We start from the raw sequence: 14,152 nt of genomic DNA, 5'->3' as shown, positions 1-14,152 counted from the left end.
TAACTGTTTTACCCTGCAATTGGGAATATATTCTGGTTTGGTCAATTTTCTGTATAGGCATTAAAAGACAAAGGAAAGGGGTGCCTAAAATAATATTTGTTGCAAGATTTCTGACTAAAACAAATGATGTTGGAAGACATAAATCTTGATTACAAATATAAGCTTCTGGAATTTTATACCTGATTTGAAGGGAGTTTCCACTGGCACTGGTTAGACTCTGGGTAGTCTTTTCGAAATATCTGGTTGGAACTATACCTTCTTGGATACAATTCATATCAGCTCCACTATCTACTAAAGCAATAGCATCTTTGATAATAAAATTGGGTTTAATCATAAAAGAGATTTTAATATACCATTTCTGAAAGGTTACTTGATTGACTAGTAACAAATACGGGGTAGAAGGTTCAGGTTCAGATTTTTGTTCAATGTTTTCAGTGGCTTTCTCAGCTGCTTTTCCTGTTTGCTGTCTTAACTGGTTATGAAGGTATTTAATATCTTTAGTGGCAGCTTCACTTGCAGTCTGTAAGTGTTTCACTTCTATTTTTAGAACATTAATTTCCATTTTTAAATCCTGGAGTGTAGTTGGTTGTTCAACCACAGATTTTGTTTGAATCCTGTTAATTACATTTTGGAGATTATAAGAGTAATCGGGTATAGGAGGAGTTTCTTGTATTGTCTGTTGATGTTCATAACACATTTTTAAATATTTCATTTTTATTTCTGGATCTTGGATCTGGTCTGCAACAGCAAGCATGTCCTTTTGAGTATCTGTTAAAACATTAATACTGCTGGGTTCACCTAAGTGTAAACCATTCATTTCAACAATTGATTTCCAATAATTAATTTCGGATATATGCTCTTGGTTAGTTTCACAAGGGCAAGATTCTTCTGGTTCATCTTCACTAGTGGAAGTAGAATATAGCTGATTAATTTCTTCTTCAGAAGGGGTATCTTCGTCAGTTGAATTTTCTTCTGCTTCAAGAGCTTGAATTATCTGTTTTTTAATGCCTAAATCAAGATTTAATTCATTAACCTTAGATTTGGCTTTTGATTTACAACAATTTGCATAGTGTCCTGTTTGGCCACATTTGTAACACTTGACTTCTGATTTATTTTTACCTTTATGTTTACTGGTTGATTTTTTGGAAGAAAACTTCTTAGTAGTTTGCGGATGACTAGTCTTATGTGACTTTTTTCTGAAGGGTTTTGAGGATTTCTTATGGGAAATCTTACGAGTTTTTTCGGGATATTTAATGACGGGTTCATAGGCAAATTGTTCACAAAATTCGCCTAATTCTTTTCTACCTGTTAGGTTCTGTTGTTTCATTTGATGATGAAGTTTAAGGTCATTACAAAGGGAAAGACCTTCATCGGTAATTATGGAACAAAGTTGTCCATAAGTGTACTGTTCGTAAGGAATAGACATCCAGTCATGGCGGTCCCGAAGTTTTTTCCTAACTCGTTCGGCAAAAACGAAAGGTTTATTAGTCAAACAGAACAATTATACCAATTTGATCTGCCAAACCATGAGTAAACAGTTAACCAGAATTGAAGACGCTATTTCTACCTTCAAAGATAGGAGTTTAGCCCTACCAGTAACGGGGTCTTCTACCCTTCATCCCGTATCTATCAAACCTCCACTTGAGGTTACTAATTTTAAATTAAAAGCATCTAATACCGAATTCATGGATACCCTCTTACAGAAAATGCAGACACTTCATGTCCGTCCTCCAGAACCTAAACCGCCACCAGGACCCTCTGGTGGCTCCGTTCAGATGTTAAGAGCTGAACAACTTGAAGACAATTTATCACCCGAACAGATTTATGAAATTCAAATGAATTTTCAAGAACCCTCATATGTTAATAAACTACATTCATATAGTTCCTCTAGACCTGCAATGTTACCACCCAGTAGGAACTATTATGCCAGACCAACTCCACCTGATGTTCTCTATGAAGAGACTTACATCAATGACCAGGGAAGCTATCATGGCAAAACTATCTATGAATGGAATATAGATGGTGAATTCGAATACGGCATTTATAAGAAATTACATCAGATGCAGATGTATGCAACTGTTTGTCGCCAGTATAGTAATCAGGACCAAGCCATTGCTATTCCGCCTTATAGAGTAGATCTTCCGGAGTCAAGTAGACAATCAGTTGATCAGATACCTTCTCAAAGGCAGATAGATTCTATCCTCCAACACATACCTTCTAGACCTCCTAGTAGACCACCTAGTGATCCACAGGAAGATCCAATGAATTCCAAAATCCAAGGAATCAGATTATCCCAAAACAGAATTCCTCATGGTGTCTATACTACACCTACACCAGACAGCCCAACGGCCAGTTATATGAATTTTGAAATTTAATGGATTTCACACCAGAAAGTGCAAATAGACAATTTTTAAACCAGGAATTTAATCAGGAAAAATATAAAGACTTTAGGAGCTGGTACTTTGCCAACCATACTCCTGACCAGTTAGAAGAATATAAAATTCAGTATTACCAACATCTTGAGTTATACCAGCAACTTATACCGTTTGTAGAATGGTACCACACAGTGACACAACCTCAATTAAATGCTATTGAAGATCAGTATAAAACCTGGACAACCACTGAAGGGCAAGCTATTCATGCTTTACATCCCCCTCCTCAAGCATTAGAATTAGCTCCAAATGGTGAAACTACCAGACAACCTTTATTGGCTACAGCTTAAAAAGGAAATTGAATAAAAAAGGAAATTAAATAGAAAAGGAAATTGAATAAAAATGGAAGTTGAATAAAAATAAAAATGAAAGTTCATTCAAGAAATCACTATACCTTAACGATCTATGTGGAAATTAAACAAAAAATGAAGTTGAATAAAAATGAAAATGGAAGTCGCATAAAATTAATAATTCAAGTTCATTGGAGAAACTACTATACTTTAACGATCTATTTCGAAATTAAATAAAAAAGAAAATTGAATAGAAAAGGAAATTGAATAAAAATGGAAGTTGAATAAAAATAAAAATGGAAGTTCATTCAAAGAACCACTATACCTTAACGATCTATTTGGGAATTAAACAAAAAAGGCAATTGAATAGAAAAGGAAATTGAATAAAAATGGAAGTTCATTCAAAGAACCACTATACCTTAACGATCTATTTGGAAATTAAATAAAAAAGTAAATTGAATAGAAGAGGAAATTGAATAAAAATAAAAATGGATGTTGCATAAAATTAAAAATGGATGTTCATTCAAGAAACCATTAGACCTGAACGACCTACTTGGAAATTAACAAAAAAAGGAAAATGAATAGAAAAGGAAATTGAATAAAAATAGAAGTTGAATAAAAATAAAAATGGAAGTTTCATAAAATTAAAAATGGAAATTCATTCAAGAAACCACTATACCTTAACGACCTATTTGGAAATTAAATAAAAATGGAAATTGAATAGAAAAGGAAATTGAATAAAAATGGAAGTTGAATAAAAATAAAAATGGAAGTTCATTCAAAGAACCACTATACCTTAACGATCAATTTGGAAATTAAATAAAAAAGTAACTTGAATAGAAAAGGAAATTGAATAAAAATGGAAATTGAGTAAAAATAAAAATGGAAGTTGCATAAAATTAAAAATGGAAGTTCATTCAAGAAACCATTATACCTTAACGATCTATTTTGAAATTAAATAATAAAGGAAATTGAATAAAAAAGGAAATTGAATAAAAATTGAAGTTGAATAAAAATAAAAATGGAACTTGCATAAAATTAAAAACGGAAGTTCATTCAAGAAACCATTATACCTTAACGATCTACTTGGAAATTAAATAAAAAAGGAAATTGAATAGAAACTAAATTGAATAAAAATAGAAGTTGAATAAAAATAAAAATGGAAGTTGCATAAACTTAAAAATGGAAATTTATTGAAGAAACCACTACACCTTAACTATAGCGATCCCGGTATTCCCTGTTGTTGTATAACTATAATCTGGACTCAGTTTCGTAGATTCGTTGTTGTCTTATCCTCATTTCTATCCCTTACTCTTTGTTTTAGAGTTTTGAGTTGTGTTGGGCAAGTTGGGAATTAGTTGGTTGTGTTTTAAAGCTTTGAAATTTTGCCCAGGTTTTGGTCTCTCCGCTCGAGCGGCGGTTTTGTGCTCGAGCGAGCTTTTGTTGCTGCCTTTACGCTCGAGCGGATCTTTGGACGCTCGAGCGTGAATTTCCTTCTCTCAGCATTTCGATCGTCTGCAGAAAATTCTGGGAGAGTGCACCCGGCGCTCGAGCGGATCTTTGGACGCTCGAGCGTGAACTTGTGTCTGTACGCTCGAGCGGGGTGTTGTACGCTCGAGCGGACCTGCTTTTATATCAGTTCGTGAAACCACCTTTTTGATCACTTTTTGATTTCCTTTCTCTCTCTTACTTTTTCAAAACCTCCATTGGAGAGCACCTCACTCTAAAACCGAACTTCTCTCTTAGGATTGATCTACCTAGAGTGTTTTCCTCACCTTGGGCCTTTGTAAGAAGTGTGTTGATCGTCGAGGGCTTTGTTGAGATCTGAGAAATTTGGGATTTGGAGCACTTCTGAGTTTTACTCATCTTCTCCCTTGGAGCTCTGAATTTGAGGTAGGGATATCCTACTCCTCTCTATGGATTTTGTCTTTAAATTTTGGTAATTTGAGATGTTGGGGTTGGTTTGGTAATTTTGTGAAAGTTTGGGCCATTTGTGTTATTTTACAAAAGTTGGGGTTTTATTTGTAATAAACCTAGATGCATGTTTGGTATAGAGAAATGGAATAAATGTTGAATCATTGATGAAAATGGGACCTAAGGGTGGTAATGGTAATTATGGAAAATGACCTAATTACATTGTTTAATTAATTGAGATAATTAATTGTGGGAAATGAGGAAATGAAATGGAATTGCTGAGATTGGGAGTGCATGGGGTTAAAGGGTGTAGTTGAATTATTTATTACTCACCGAATTGAAATGTCGATTGAATATCCATTGTGCATTTATTTCCTGCTTAGAAATAATTGCTTTGGGCTACCGGTGGAGGGTAGTGTTGATTGTTGTAGACAATGCTTGATGATTAGGCAAACTAAAACTAATCAATTGGATGTGTCATAGAGCTTGTCGGTTGATAGAATACATTAATTTTATGTATTGATTGATTGCATATGTGATTCTGTGTTTATATGCATTACTTGTGTATGGGAGGAGATAGGGGATGTACTCCACGGTTTAGGGGAAGATGGGGGATGTACCTCTAAACCGGTTAATGGTTTAGGGGAAGATGGGGGATGTACCTCTAAACCGGTTGTTGGAATGTTGATATAGCTCATATGCTTATCGGTTGAAGTGTTGATACAGCTCATATGCTTATCGGTTGAAGTGTTGATACAGCTCATATGCTTATCTGTTGTAGTAGTGATATAGCTCATATGCTTATCTATTAAAAAGTTTGTTTGATTTGATATAGCACTAAAATGTATATCATCATTGTTTGCGAAGTATGGGAGTAGTTTATGTGTTATTGATACAACAAAATAATGTGTATCCACCTTGGATTTCGAAAGTGTTCTAGTGATGAACTATAATCTCATCAAATGTTCTGGCCAGAGTACCGAGCCTTGTTTTCAAACTCAAAGTTGAACAAAAACGAAAAGTGAATTGTAACATAGACTTGGCTGTCATGGAAACGTAGGGAGATGTAAATGGAAGTGTCAGTGTTGACCGTCTATCAGTTGCTAATCTTTTAGTCATTGTTCATGGTTGGTTTAGTGTATTTCTACTGGGCTGTGGCTCACCCTATATGGGAATATCATTTTCAGGTACAGGTAGTATGTCACCTCCAAGGACGTAGCTTGGGAGGCCAGAGGCGGACCTTTTTGTTGTTTTACTTGATGTATTACATGTAAATTCAAGCCAAGGGCTTAACGTGTTCGAGTTAGTGCTCTTTTGTTGTAACCAAGTGTTAACTTGGAAAGCTGTAAGCCCATAGGGCATTTGCTTTTGTTGTTAACATGTAATACTTTTTGTAATGAAACGTTGTTAAATGAAAGAATGTGGAGCTTTTGAATATCAATGCATGTCTTATTTAATGGGTTTAAAGCTATTATTTTGAGGGCGTTACAACTTGGTATCAGAGCGTACCGGGTTCGAATACTTTGGGTACGTGAGAAGTGATTAGTATCACAATGGGTTTCTCTCGCTTGTTAGAGACTTAGACGTAATGTTATGTACTTTTGTGATAACACGTTTATGTGACTATTTGGGTATGGAATGTAGTTTCTTGGATGTTGATTGGATCCTTGGGTTTCTGGGAGTCCTGTTGGAAAGGCACTTGATCAATGCTGTTTCTGATCGGAACTCTAGTAACGCCTCGGGACTATCATTATCTGGAAATGAAATTCGTAAGTGCTTACATGTTTATGTGCTTACGTGAAGTGAATTACAGTTATCCATGTGTTAGGATGTAAGTGTTTAGCTTCGGCACATGTATGAGTGTGCTAACGTGTCTCCGTTACTTTTACTAGGATGCCTAGGCGAGGAAGTTGCGATTTCCCTCCTTCCGCTCAGGAAGAGCTGCGGAAACAATTTGTGGAATTACGCCAAGGTACTACACCTTTGGTGTGGTTCGAAAGATGGTTTGCTAATCTGTCGAGGTTTGCTCCAGAATTGGTGGAGACGGAGTACTTACGTTGTTTCGAGTTTGAGAGTAAGCTGCGTGACGACATCCGTGTAAGGATAGCGGGGTCTTGGCATAAAAGATATAGGGCACTTGTTGAGGCGGCCGCCCATGTAGAGGCTGCAGTGCTAGCAATGGGGCAGAGTGGGGAGGAAGCCATCTCGGCGACTCCTGTGACTCAGGGTGTTGGTAGGCCTTTTAAGAGACAGAGGGTTTTAAACTCGCAACAGGAAGGACGGGCTAGAACTGCCCTTCCAGTGTCAGATTTGGGTTCGGGGGAAAATAAGCAGAGGGGCATCATTTGTTTCAGATGTGGTCTGCTGGGCCACAGGGTTTCGGTTTGCCCACAGAAGAAAGGGGTGGGGTTAGCAGTTCAACCAGTAGTTGTACCACCAGGATCATCCAACCAGCCGGGTTTTGGACCGATTAAATGCTCAGTGGGGAGGCAGTTGTTGGGGTCTTCATCAGCCCAGATTCTGAACCAATCTCATGCTCAGGCACCGCCTACCTGTTGGGTGTGTAATCAGCCGGGTCATATTCGACGTTTTTGTACTCAGTCGGGAGCTTCTTTAGGGGTTTTGCAACCTAGCCAGGCTCAGTTTCTTTCGACTGGGCAGGAACAGTATCGTTTTGGGGGACTAGCAGGCCAGATTGCGAGGGCCTCAGTAGAGTCGAGTTCCCAAGCCCCAGCTAGGGAAGTTTGTAGTTGTTCCAGGTGTGGGCAGAGGGGGCATACCAGTGGTTCTTGTCCGTGACTTGTAAGCTCGTAGGTTGTCTTATGTTCGGGGATGACCAACTTCGGCGGTCCAACAGGGGACGGTAGTAGTAGTAATACTGATGGGATGGTTTTGTTTTGACTAATCCGTTTTGTAATCAGTGGATTATTGTTTTGTGATCATTGGGTTCCGTTGTGTAACCAATGTGTTTTGGGAAGGTTGAAACATCTAAACTGTTTGTTTATCTATATATATACATATATGCTTTGTTTGTTAATTTCCCTAGAGTGGGTGAATTGGAGCATGTCGTAGCTCTAAAATTTTATTAATGTATAAAGTTGCTATAAAAAAAAAAAATTTATGCTTGTGATTTGATTTGGGGAGGATGAGGGCTAGAGAGCCATGTTTTCAAAATTTGGAAGAACCACTGAGGGGTACGTGTCCTAGCCAAGGTAATATTGGAGCGAGAACTGTTTTACTTGCCGAGTGTGTGGAATTACATGGGTACGACCCATTTAAAGTTTTGTGCGTGGTATAGCTTTTGATCTACTGTCGAGTGAACTTGAGAGGACGTGAAGTGTACGATTAATACTAGATGTAACACGTATTTAATATGGTGTCCTACGGGGGCATGGCACATAATTTTGTCAAGGTTGGACTCGTACCTTCGTGGTAAGTAACGTTGTCAAGATTGCAGGTGTACTGATTGGCCGTTTCAAGTGAAGGGATGTCAGTCCCTATATTAGGTTGTGATTGTTGTATCGGGAGCGATGTGTTGTGAGTAGCTGGTACTATACCTCGGGCTGTAGTATAATGGATGTCTCCCTAAGTTTTCAAATTTCTTTATTTGGATTGAATGTGATAAGTTCGTACCTTAGCACTGGTCAAGTCAGAGGATATTATCAGAAGCGTTAATTGGGTATATAGCCCATGGTTAGAGTGTGACCCGTGGGTGGAGTCACAGTGGTATGGTGTTTGCGGATGAAGATGTGGGTTAATGACGAGGGAGGCGAGGACTTTTACCCCTCTGGAAAGTTAGAAGAGTGAATCTTTGGAAGCCCTATCGGCGATTTGTGACAGTGTCGGGGTTTGGTTCATGATGGTTGCCTAGCGGTAGTGTGGACTAATGGTTTAGCACGGAGGCCGGGCCTCTTGATGGTACTCTCGAGATGAGTGACAAGTAAGATATAGAGTAACGAGTGGACCCTATGAGTTATTGGAGGATTCGGTGTAGGAGTAAGAGGGCTTGCAAAATAAGGAGGTTTTGCCTAGTACGGTTGAATGTGTTAGATGGGATGGTTTCGAGAGTTGCGCGGTGTTGGCAAGACTATATGAGAATGTTCGAGGGAACGTGAGATTTGTATCTCGAGTTAGTGGGAATGGTACCTGTATGCTGGTTCGTGTGTTGGGCCTTGCTAGATAGTGAGTCCGTGGTGACCCCCTTGGCTGTATAAGGGTAGTGTTCATATTGTGATTGGTTATCCATTGTTGGGTGTGGGTTATGAGTGGATGCTGCCAGCATTCTTTGAATTAAGAGCAATTCGTGTTCTAAAGTAATGAGTATAGCGTGGGTCAAAGTAGTCCTTCGTATTCGGGATGTTGTGATTGAGGTTGACCATGTCGGTCTTCGGTCAAGGAAGTGAGCAGGCTTGCTAGATAACCATGGCGGGGGATGGTGATTCCCTTAGACGCGATGTTGAGGCGGTTAAATTTTAGGAAATCCGATGAGATTCCAAAATTTGTGGTTCGTGTAGAGAACTCTGTGGTTGGGGTTAATGGTCTGAGTAACACATCAGTGTGTGGATTACTGAGTGTAGAGTTTATTGAGTTGACTAGTCAGCTTGTCGGTATTGGGTGTTGGGGTGGCATTGGTCACCTTGAGTTTAGTCTCGTTCGTTGTAGACTCCGTATGTTGATTAAGGAAAACTGAAATTAATCGAACATGTTTTGTCGTTGAGTCTGACGGTTGGAATAATACATCTAATATATGTATTGATTGATCATTGTGAATGATTGGCTTTTTATACATTATGAATGTATGGTGTCTAGTTTGATGTTGATACAACACTATAATGTGTATCATTTGTGTGTTTCTGAGCTGTGTTTATGATTATAAAGTGGTTAAGTAAAGGGAGGCGGGATAAAATTGCAAAACCATGAATTTCTTATACCTTATGTGTTGATAGTACGGTTGTTATTTCTATTAATTATCATTATAGAAATGTTGTGTTCCGTGTTGGTTGTGTCATCACTACGTGAGTGATGGTTGTTGATAGTGTTAATTTGGAAAGAAATGGAAAACGAAATTTTCCTAGTGTTTGGGGTCATCTAAATGCGTTGTTGAAAAGTTGATTTAATTCAAGGATTTTCTTTTTTTAGAATTCCAGATTACTTTTTTTTTGGGCAGATAAACTGTGGATAACTCTGCGTTTTGGGTAACAGCGTATTTGTGAAAAATGTTTACAAAGCTTTTGAGTTTTTGTATGGAAAATGCAAGATTTATCCTGGAACGTTAACGTTGAAAATTTAAACATCTTTGAGAAATGCCTCTTGAACAAGAAAATGTTTTCTTATTATCTACTTTAAGATTTGTTTTAGTCGTGTTGTTGAGTAGTGACTAAGCTTGGAGCACTAGTCGGTTTCTGGTGAATTGTTTCGGGGGAGGTTTGGTTTGTTGAGACTTGCGCACCTAAGGTGGTGTTTTTTAGAATGTGTTCCCTTGGTTGGTCTTTTCCTTGGTAGAGTGAGTCGGAGGCTTGTTTTGAAAGTAATTTCTTTCCTTGGGGTTCGGTTGTTGAATGCTCTATGATCATTTGGCCTTGTGTTTTGATGTATCTTTAATTTCGAGGACGAAATTCTTTAAGGGGGGGAGGTTATAGCGATCCCGGTATTCCCTGTTGTTGTATAACTATAATCTGGACTCAGTTTCGTAGATTCGTTGTTGTCTTATCCTCATTTCTATCCCTTACTCTTTGTTTTAGAGTTTTGAGTTGTGTTGGGCAAGTTGGGAATTAGTTGGTTGTGTTTTAAAGCTTTGAAATTTTGCCCAGGTTTTGGTCTCTCCGCTCGAGCGGCGGTTTTGTGCTCGAGCGAGCTTTTGTTGCTGCCTTTACGCTCGAGCGGATCTTTGGACGCTCGAGCGTGAATTTCCTTCTCTCAGCATTTCGATCGTCTGCAGAAAATTCTGGGAGAGTGCACCCGGCGCTCGAGCGGATCTTTGGACGCTCGAGCGTGAACTTGTGTCTGTACGCTCGAGCGGGGTGTTGTACGCTCGAGCGGACCTGCTTTTATATCAGTTCGTGAAACCACCTTTTTGATCACTTTTTGATTTCCTTTCTCTCTCTTACTTTTTCAAAACCTCCATTGGAGAGCACCTCACTCTAAAACCGAACTTCTCTCTTAGGATTGATCTACCTAGAGTGTTTTCCTCACCTTGGGCCTTTGTAAGAAGTGTGTTGATCGTCGAGGGCTTTGTTGAGATCTGAGAAATTTGGGATTTGGAGCACTTCTGAGTTTTACTCATCTTCTCCCTTGGAGCTCTGAATTTGAGGTAGGGATATCCTACTCCTCTCTATGGATTTTGTCTTTAAATTTTGGTAATTTGAGATGTTGGGGTTGGTTTGGTAATTTTGTGAAAGTTTGGGCCATTTGTGTTATTTTACAAAAGTTGGGGTTTTATTTGTAATAAACCTAGATGCATGTTTGGTATAGAGAAATGGAATAAATGTTGAATCATTGATGAAAATGGGACCTAAGGGTGGTAATGGTAATTATGGAAAATGACCTAATTACATTGTTTAATTAATTGAGATAATTAATTGTGGGAAATGAGGAAATGAAATGGAATTGCTGAGATTGGGAGTGCATGGGGTTAAAGGGTGTAGTTGAATTATTTATTACTCACCGAATTGAAATGTCGATTGAATATCCATTGTGCATTTATTTCCTGCTTAGAAATAATTGCTTTGGGCTACCGGTGGAGGGTAGTGTTGATTGTTGTAGACAATGCTTGATGATTAGGCAAACTAAAACTAATCAATTGGATGTGTCATAGAGCTTGTCGGTTGATAGAATACATTAATTTTATGTATTGATTGATTGCATATGTGATTCTGTGTTTATATGCATTACTTGTGTATGGGAGGAGATAGGGGATGTACTCCACGGTTTAGGGGAAGATGGGGGATGTACCTCTAAACCGGTTAATGGTTTAGGGGAAGATGGGGGATGTACCTCTAAACCGGTTGTTGGAATGTTGATATAGCTCATATGCTTATCGGTTGAAGTGTTGATACAGCTCATATGCTTATCGGTTGAAGTGTTGATACAGCTCATATGCTTATCTGTTGTAGTAGTGATATAGCTCATATGCTTATCTATTAAAAAGTTTGTTTGATTTGATATAGCACTAAAATGTATATCATCATTGTTTGCGAAGTATGGGAGTAGTTTATGTGTTATTGATACAACAAAATAATGTGTATCCACCTTGGATTTCGAAAGTGTTCTAGTGATGAACTATAATCTCATCAAATGTTCTGGCCAGAGTACCGAGCCTTGTTTTCAAACTCAAAGTTGAACAAAAACGAAAAGTGAATTGTAACATAGACTTGGCTGTCATGGAAACGTAGGGAGATGTAAATGGAAGTGTCAGTGTTGACCGTCTATCAGTTGCTAATCTTTTAGTCATTGTTCATGGTTGGTTTAGTGTATTTCTACTGGGCTGTGGCTCACCCTATATGGGAATATCATTTTCAGGTACAGGTAGTATGTCACCTCCAAGGACGTAGCTTGGGAGGCCAGAGGCGGACCTTTTTGTTGTTTTACTTGATGTATTACATGTAAATTCAAGCCAAGGGCTTAACGTGTTCGAGTTAGTGCTCTTTTGTTGTAACCAAGTGTTAACTTGGAAAGCTGTAAGCCCATAGGGCATTTGCTTTTGTTGTTAACATGTAATACTTTTTGTAATGAAACGTTGTTAAATGAAAGAATGTGGAGCTTTTGAATATCAATGCATGTCTTATTTAATGGGTTTAAAGCTATTATTTTGAGGGCGTTACATTAACGATCTATTTGGCAATTAAATAAAAAAGAAAATTGAATAAAAATAGAAGTTAAATAAAAATAAAAATGGAAGTTGCATAAAATAAAAAATTGAAGTTCATTCCAAAAACCACTATACCTTAACGATCTACTTGGAAATTAAATAAAAAAAGGAAATTGAATACAAAAGGAAATTGAATAAAAATTGAAGTTGAATAAAAATAAAAATTGAAGTTGCATAAAATTAAAAATGGAAGTTCATTCAAAAAACCACTATACCTTAACAATCTATTTTGAAATTAAATAGAAAAGGAAATTGAATAAAAATTGAAGTTGAATAAAAATAAAAATGGAAGTTGCATAAAATTAAAAACGGAAGTTCATTCAACAAACCACTATAGCTTACGATCTATTTGGAAATATTAAAAAAAACGAAGTTGAATAGAAAAGGTAATAGAATAAAAATTGAAGTTGAAAAAAAATAAAAATGGAAGTGGCATAAAATTAAAAACGGAAGTTCATTCAAGAAACCACTATACCATAACGATCTATTTGAAAATTAAATAAAAAAGAAAATTGACTAAAAATGGAAGTTGCATGAAATTGAAAATGACAGTTCATTCAAGAAACCACTATACCTTAATGATCTATTTGGAAATTAAATAAAAAAGGAAATTGAATTGAAAAGGAAATTGAATAAAAATGGAAGTTGAATAAAAATAAAAATGGAAGTTGCATAAAATTAAAAATGGAAATTCATTCAAAAAACCACTATACCTTAACTATCTATTTGGAAATTGAATAAAAATTGAAGTTGAATAAAACTAAAAATGGAAGTTGCGTAAAATTAAAAATGGAACTTCATTCAATAAACAATTGTACCTTAACGATCTATTTGGAAATTAATTAATAAAGGAAATTGAATGGAAAAGACATTGAATAAAAATCAAAGTTGAATAAAAATAAAAATAGAAGTTGCATAAAATTAAAAATGGAAGTTTATTCAATAAACCACTATACCTTAACTATCTATTTTGAAATGAAATAAAAAAGGAAATTGAATAGAAAAGGAAAAGAATAAAAAAGGAAGTTGAATAAAAATAAAAATGGAAGTTGCATAAAATTAAAAATGGAAATTCATTCATGAAGGCGCTATAACTTAACGATCTATTTGAAAATTAAATAAAAAAATGAAATGGAATAGAAAAGGAAATTGAATAAAAACAAAAATGGAAGTGGCATAAAATTAAAAATGGAAGTTCATTCAAGAAACCACTATACCTTAATCATCAATTTGGAAATTAAATAAAAAAGGAAATTGAATAAAAATTCAAGTTGAAAAAAAATAAAAACGGAAGTTCATTCAAGAAACAACTATACCTTAACAATCTATTTGGAAATTAAATAAAAAAGGAAATTGAATAGAAAAGAAAATTGAATAAAAATGGAAGTTGAATAAAAATAAAAATGGAAGTTGCATAAAATTAAAAATGATAGTTCATTCAAGAAACCACTATACCTTAACGATCTATTTTGAAATTAAATAATAAAGGAAATTAAATAAAAATTGAAGTTGAATAAAAATAAAAATGAAAATTGCATAAAATTAAAAATAAAACTTCATTCAAAAAACCACTATAGCTTAACGATCTATTTTGGAAATTATAAAAAAAAAACGAAGTTGAATAGAAAAAGGTAATTGAATAAAAATTG

The sequence above is a fragment of the Camellia sinensis genome, chromosome 12 (assembly GCF_055761805.1).
Source record: "Camellia sinensis isolate YWXY chromosome 12, ASM5576180v1, whole genome shotgun sequence".
Lineage (NCBI taxonomy): Eukaryota > Viridiplantae > Streptophyta > Magnoliopsida > Ericales > Theaceae > Camellia > Camellia sinensis.
This window is presented reverse-complemented; position numbering follows the sequence as displayed.